The 7,110-nt window shown below is 31.8% G+C and overlaps 1 long non-coding RNA gene across 1 annotated transcript; it reads right to left on the bottom strand.

Moving 5' to 3' along the window:
* Nucleotides 1–202: 202 nt before the first annotated feature.
* On the bottom strand, nt 203–6,691 carry LOC128554854 (uncharacterized). The gene is made up of 5 exons (XR_008369715.1): nt 6,568–6,691; nt 4,314–4,501; nt 3,944–4,084; nt 3,468–3,564; nt 203–3,033 (listed from the first exon to the last, which is right to left on the bottom strand). It is a non-coding gene; the product is annotated as an uncharacterized LOC128554854 (long non-coding RNA).
* Nucleotides 6,692–7,110: the final 419 nt, after the last annotated feature.

Genomic DNA, 7,110 nt, shown 5'->3' with positions numbered 1-7,110 from the left:
TTCATTTACACTCGGAATTCGTCTTTCCACATAGTCCTATACTAACTTTCTATTTGCTTCTTAAAACGAGATTATTGTATATGTATGTATTTTTCAATGTTTAGAATGTAAGTCATCATAGTAAAACGATAATTTGGATTTCATTTTGTTTTTCATCTTGTCAATAAACTGTAAAATGTTTTTGTATATAAAATAACTAGAATTATGCGGCGATTTATTGAAGTAATGGAGCCGGAATGAAAACGTATAAAGATAACATTTACTAACCATCCTTTCGTAAACTGTCACTTTAACATAGATATTGTCTTTGTAACCGCATGCAGAGGATGTATACTGCTACTACAAATGTACATGAAAGAAATACAGACATACTCTTTCAAAAACATCGTATATTTCTTTGATTTTTCCATCAGGGCTATACACAAAATATGAAGTGTACTTGGTAAGATATCAATGGTGATGAATCTCCTGAAAGTTGATTGCATAATACGATATTTCAACAGAGTAACAATAAGTGATCCACCCCAAAAATAAGAAATACGCAAGCATTATTATTACTTCGCAAATTTTATCGTACATGTTTTCCATATGAACATTAGCATCACTTTGGTAGAACACACACTGGAAGCCTTTATTCTAGGTCTAGTTTACTCCCAATATGGCACCACTGAATTATGGAGAGAAGTACGGTAATATGATTAATTATCAAAGTGATAGAGTGTGTATGAACGAAGAAGTATCAAATCTATAATACTTGATTTCGTAAAAGTAAAACTAAAAATATCAACGAAAAAGGGAACGATTTTATGCATGCATTATATGGTAAGCGTATCTATACAAAACTGACAGCAAAAAATAATTGATCCACATGTTTTCAAACAATTAATTTAATAGACATATTATATGCATTAAATTTTACAAGGCGTCGTTTAACGCGTTATTCCTTACCTTCATTGTCCATATGTATTGAAAAAGGAAGCAAATTAATTAAGAATTGAATGGTGTTTTTCTGCGGTTCATCTATGTATGAACTGTCAGGAAGTTTACACCTAATTTGCATAAAACACCGTGTTTATGTAAAAATTAGGTGTAAGCTTCCTGATAGTTCATACATCAATGAACCGCAGAGAAACACCATTCAATTCTTATAATTACAACTTTCAAATCTTCTTTAAATTGTTTCCTATTTGAAAAATCCAAACTCTTATACTGAAATGCAATCTTTAAGAGTACTTGGGGTTACGCGTATTAATTTCGTCGTCATGGACGCAAGCGAACGACTCATTTGCATAAAAACAAAAAAAAGATGGCCGACATCAACGTCACGATCGTGACGGTCTTGAGATTTAGGCTTGATTTAATTAAAATCGGATTTTTTGAGGTGGCTTGGATGGAATTTGTGGTTTAACAACTGTAACTTTTATCAACGATATTCTATTTTTTATGAATATAACGTTCAAGAAATTCATTTGAAAGGATGATTGGAGAAAACACGTGTCAGAGTCGGTCAGTGACACAGACAGCTGGAACTTGGAAATCATATTTTTTGGAAACTGGAGCAAGGAAAAAAGGGCTTGGTTCACTTATAGGTTAAAATGGCACAACATCAAATGTTTTTTAAATATTATTATAATGAATGATCAACAACTCATAATGCAAAATCTCATATTTTAATTATTTGAAATTCTGCTGTTGCCATGGCAACCGATTGATTTTCTTTATGGAAACAGGAAAATCTCTTATAACAATTACATCAGAACGTATAATTAACATTCACATATGCTAAGATATAACCCTAAACAACGCCTATTATTTGAGGCCAAAAAAAATATGGTTGCCATGGAAACGGAGATAAAAATGAGAATATTTGCTTTGTCTGATTTTTATGGAATAAAACCAATTTAGGTCATTCTTTTAGAAAAATAACATATGTAATTTGTTTGTGAAGATCATTATTCATAAATAATACAATATATTTCTGTTGCTATGGTTACAATGGAGTTGCAGTATATTCTTCAATGAGACAATAATGACGTTTCTGGTAAGTTATTGTAGAACACTTTCAGCATTTACCATTACATGTAAAAATTTAAAAAAAAATGCATTAATGAAAAGTGTTCTTCAAACAATGTTGTTTTTTTCAAGACATATAGAACAACAGAAAAATGTTTCCATGGTTACGCAGTTAATTCAGTAAACATAATACTACATAATCTCATTTAATACACAGTAATAGTTTTAGAAAACTGTCTTATTTAATGTCTTGATCGTATTAAAAAGTAAAACTGTCTTATTTAATGTATTGATCGTATTAAAAAGTTAGATGATACTAACGGCAGAAATATATAATTAGGCATACAAAAACTAAATCGTTTCCACAATAATTCAATGTTTGTTTTACAAATTATACATATTTTGTGATTTCAGACAGGATAAATTAATTGATCATGAAAAGGGAAAATAAACATGATACTGCCGACTGAAATGATTACATGCAGTTTGAATACAGCCGAAAATATTCGTAGATCTATATAATCTAACTTTCGTAATGAAAAAAATGTACATTACTACAATAATTTTTATTGAATAACTTCCAGTGTTTTAAAGGAATTTCACATTTATACTGTGTTCAGCCTTACATGTATATAGTGTGTCAATATTTAACAAATGCATATTACTGTTGACACTTTAAAGTTATTAATTCAATATTTACATAAACTATATGTAACATTTGTTCATATTCAAATATATGGAATTTGGGTCTAGTACATCTTCAAAAAATCAAAAACACTTTCAAATTAATGAAAATTTCAGAGCTCTTTCTCTGTATTATTATCATTTTTTCCCATTCATTCTTCGTTTTAAATGACTTGAGTTCTCAATTTTAATGGCTTTGGCACTGCTGGTTTTGGGCATACATTGCTGTTGCTGCAAAGGGGTGCTATTTCATTATACAGGTACCACTGTCGATTGGCATCAAGCTCAGGAATGGTAATACGACTGGTGAATTTGCCTGTCATGCCACCCCCCTGCCTAAAATATTTAAGACAAAGAACACATAACCTTTTTTCAATCATGAACAACAGCTGTCCATAAGACAGCCCACACATAATTACATTAAATAAAATTTTAGAATTTTATTACAGTAATGAAAACCTTTTTTCATGAAAAAAATTGAACCATCGCACATATTCTACATCAAGTAAGGGCCATGATTTTGATCTCAATTAACAAATAGTTCTTTAACCTGGTTAAGAAAAAACAGTTACTTTATTACAATTATGTTATTTCTGTTTAACTTGCTTGCAGTGAACTATACACTCTTTTAACTACACAAAAAGAAACAGAAAATGTGGTATTTTAATGTAAGTGGCCTCTTTACAGACATGATCTCTGCAGCAAGTTCTATCAATACTTGATTATTAATAAAAAACATAATTGCTTAAAGAGGCTCAAGCCAAATATACCTAAACATGTTCAGGACTGAATTCTGTATGCCCGGCCTCCATCAGGTTGTACTCCAATTCATCATGTAGACCCGTCATAACAAGCCACATTCCATAGCTATAATAACGGTATATTTAATCAATGAATTCTTAAACAAAACAGTGATTCCTTAGAATATAACATAGCATCACTTTATTAAAACAAATAAATGCCAGCTACACAGTTAATTTTCTTACATACACAGCTAAGTCTTAATTAATACAGTATGTTGTGTAAGTATGCAATATTCAAATTGTAAATCAATGTTTATCAGTGGAGATATGATTTTTCATTTTCATAAAATTATGCACATTATATATATATATATATATATATATATATATATAAACGAGTGACTTTCCAAACTGAAGTGTATTATCACACTGTAAAATTAAATATTTCAACATCAAATTCTGTGTGCTTAATAAATATTTCCTTATTTATTGGGAATTCTTACCTTATTACAACTTTTCTTATTTTGTCCACTATAATTGTGCATATGTAATGAAACATTCTTTTCTCCATAGCCATGATGCTTGAAGTGATGGTGGACCATATATACCACACTGTTTGCTCCTCTTCCAACAGCAGTACTGTACTTTTCATACAAGAACAAGAACGGTTGATAAGAAATTTTTGCATAAAAAATGGAGTGAATCAACACTGACCAAACAGTCATCCTTTCTTATAGATAATGCTTCACATTAATTTGTATTTATCAAAATTTAACTGAATTCCAATTCACAGTGCTTATGGTATAGCATCTTTATTATAAAGCAATGCAGTATTTTCAATAAACTGTAAACACTAACTTAAAAATCTTATACCTGCATGAGGATTCACAGCAGCTCCAAAGAATCTGCATGAGGATTCACAGCAACTCTAAAGAATCTGCATTTATGTGTTGACTTAAAATACAAGAACCCTACTTGCTGAGCATAGTATGGGTTCAATACTTGTTGGGCATAGTCAAAACTGCAGTGAATCTTTATATTTCTTACTGCTGGAGGTTATCCTGAAAAATATAAACAAGTAATTTCTCATTTATTTAGTAGCCTACCAGCATGCTGTCTACCAGTAATGGCAGTAGTGAGAATGACAACAAGAGCTGTCACAGGATACAGCGAGCTCGACTATTTCGATGCTGGATAGTGAAACTGGGCACACCTGAGGAAACTAGAGCTGTCACTGGAGTGTTTAATGACTCCAATTGTGGATGAAGATATTGCACAATAGCCTGAGTCTATGTCAAAAATATCAACTTAAAGTAATAAGAGAGGTAAAGATAAAATGTATCGAAACACTATATAAGTATATCCGAAGCAAAAAGGGGCATAATTCATTAAATATTGGTGCCAGAGTTATGCACCTTGCGTCATATGGTGTGGTTGATGATGTTGAACAACTATTTTAAGTTTGAATCAAATCCATTCAGTAATAACAGAGACAGAGTGACAGTGCATCAAAACTTTAACCTAAAATTCTAAGTAAAAAGGGGGAATAATTAATGAAAAATTGGTGCCAGAGTTATGCACCTTGCATCATATGGTGTGGGTGATGATGTTGAACAACTATTTTAAGTTTGAATCAAATCCATTCAGTAATAACAGGGACAGAGTGAAAGTGCATCAAAACTTTAACCTAAAATTCTAAGTAAAAAGGGGGAATAATTAATGAAAAATTGGTGCCAGAGTTATGCACCTTGCATCATATGGTGTGGGTGATGATGTTGAACAACTATTTTAAGTTTGAATCAAATCCATTCAGTAATAACAGGGACAGAGTGAAAGTGCATCAAAACTTTAACCTAAAATTCTAAGTAAAAAGGGGAAATAATTCATGAAAAATTGGTCCAAGAGTTATGCACCTTGTGTCATATGATAAGGGTAATGATGTTGAACAATTGTTTAACTTTGAATCAGATCCATTCAGTAATAACAGAGATAGAGTGAAAGTGCATAAAACTTTAACCTGAAATTCTGAGTAAAAAGGGGAATAATTCTTGAAAAATTGTGCTAGAGTTATGCATCTTGTGTCATATGATGTGGGTGATGATGCTGAACAACTATTTTAAGTTTGAATCAAATCCATTCAGTAATAACAGAGGTAGAGTGAAAGTGCACCAAAACTTTAACCTGAAATTCTAAGTAAAAAGGGGGAATAATTCATGAAAAAATGGTGCCAGAGTTATGCACCTTGTGTCATATGATGTGGGTGATGATGTTGAACAACTACTTTAAGTTTGAATCAAATCCATTCAGTAATAACAGAGATAGAGTGAAAGTGCATCAAAACTTTAACCTGAAAATCTAAGTGAAAAGGGGGGATAATTCATGAAATATTGGTGCCAGAGTTATGGCCCTTATGTCAGATGATGTGGATGATGATAAGGAATAAGTATTTCAAGTTTGAATTAAATCCATCAAGTAATTATAGAGATAAGTTGAAAAAAGAGAAAGTGTAAAAAAAACTTTAACCAAGGTGGGGACGCGGAAAGACGCCGACGCCGACGCCGGGTCGAGTAGGATAGCTCTCCTTATACTTCGTATAGTCGAGCTAAAAAGTAGTTTTTATTGTAATTTGCATGCAGAATTTTTAAGGAATTTTCAGGTCTATACTAGATGCTATTACAACAAAACATGACAATTTAAAACACCACTTTTCCTGTGTTATTATACTATAACTTTCAATTTTCATAGATTCTACTGTATGTACATACTGGCCATGTAATTATTAAACCGTCCACATCTGTAACAGTTTAAACAGTGCACAATATCTTGTACTATGCCTGTTCATTTACCTCTTAATTTCTAGATAGAAAGAATACTTACAGAATGTACTTAACATAGTAGATGCCTGACTGTCTTGGCTACAAGTATATTCTGGCATCATAAAAATTGACAAATACACAGAAAATATATCAAAAGTATTTGACAGCAGACAGTCGAATCGAAATGTCAACACTGTCATCTTTCGCTGCAAAGTTGCATCTTCGATATGTCAACAAACGAGAACGAGCGGTCTTTCCATTCTGTTTTGCCTCAAATTACAAATAAATTTATAATGAAAATTAATTCTTACCGTAACAGTTAATAAATCCGCCATGCATTTTTAATATTCGCGTATATTCAGAGCAATAACTGCATGTTTTCTCTGACCCAGTTTCACACATGTATACACCGTTAATGGCGTGTTGATTTCAAAGGGGAACAATTCGCTAATTCACTCATTGTTTGTGATATATCACTGCTAGTGCACTAACTAGATGTTGAAACGTTTAAACTTAAAAATCTTCGTCCGATATTATTGATTGTAACACTAATGGCTTTTGCTTGAAAAACAAATTAATGAAAACAAATATCTAATTAAGTGACGTCAACTTCAACGTCAATTTTCCGAAATCGAGGCTTGTGTCATTTGGGATAAAAATGTGCCTCGGAGACGGACCTTTTTTCGTTCCAGCGATGATTTTTGCACTTTTGTTGGTTTTTCATGCACAAAGTAGTGGTTAAAATATTAAGACTGGTAAAGGATGCCGCCAAGGCGAAAATCATAAAAAAAGTCTCAAATTTCATAGAAAATTCACATGTTTTTGAAAAGTGGGTCATGTTTGGAGTAATATAT

Source organism: Mercenaria mercenaria, unplaced genomic scaffold, assembly GCF_021730395.1.
Source record: "Mercenaria mercenaria strain notata unplaced genomic scaffold, MADL_Memer_1 contig_805, whole genome shotgun sequence".
Classification (NCBI taxonomy): Eukaryota; Metazoa; Mollusca; class Bivalvia; order Venerida; family Veneridae; genus Mercenaria; species Mercenaria mercenaria.
This window is presented reverse-complemented; position numbering and strand designations above follow the sequence as displayed.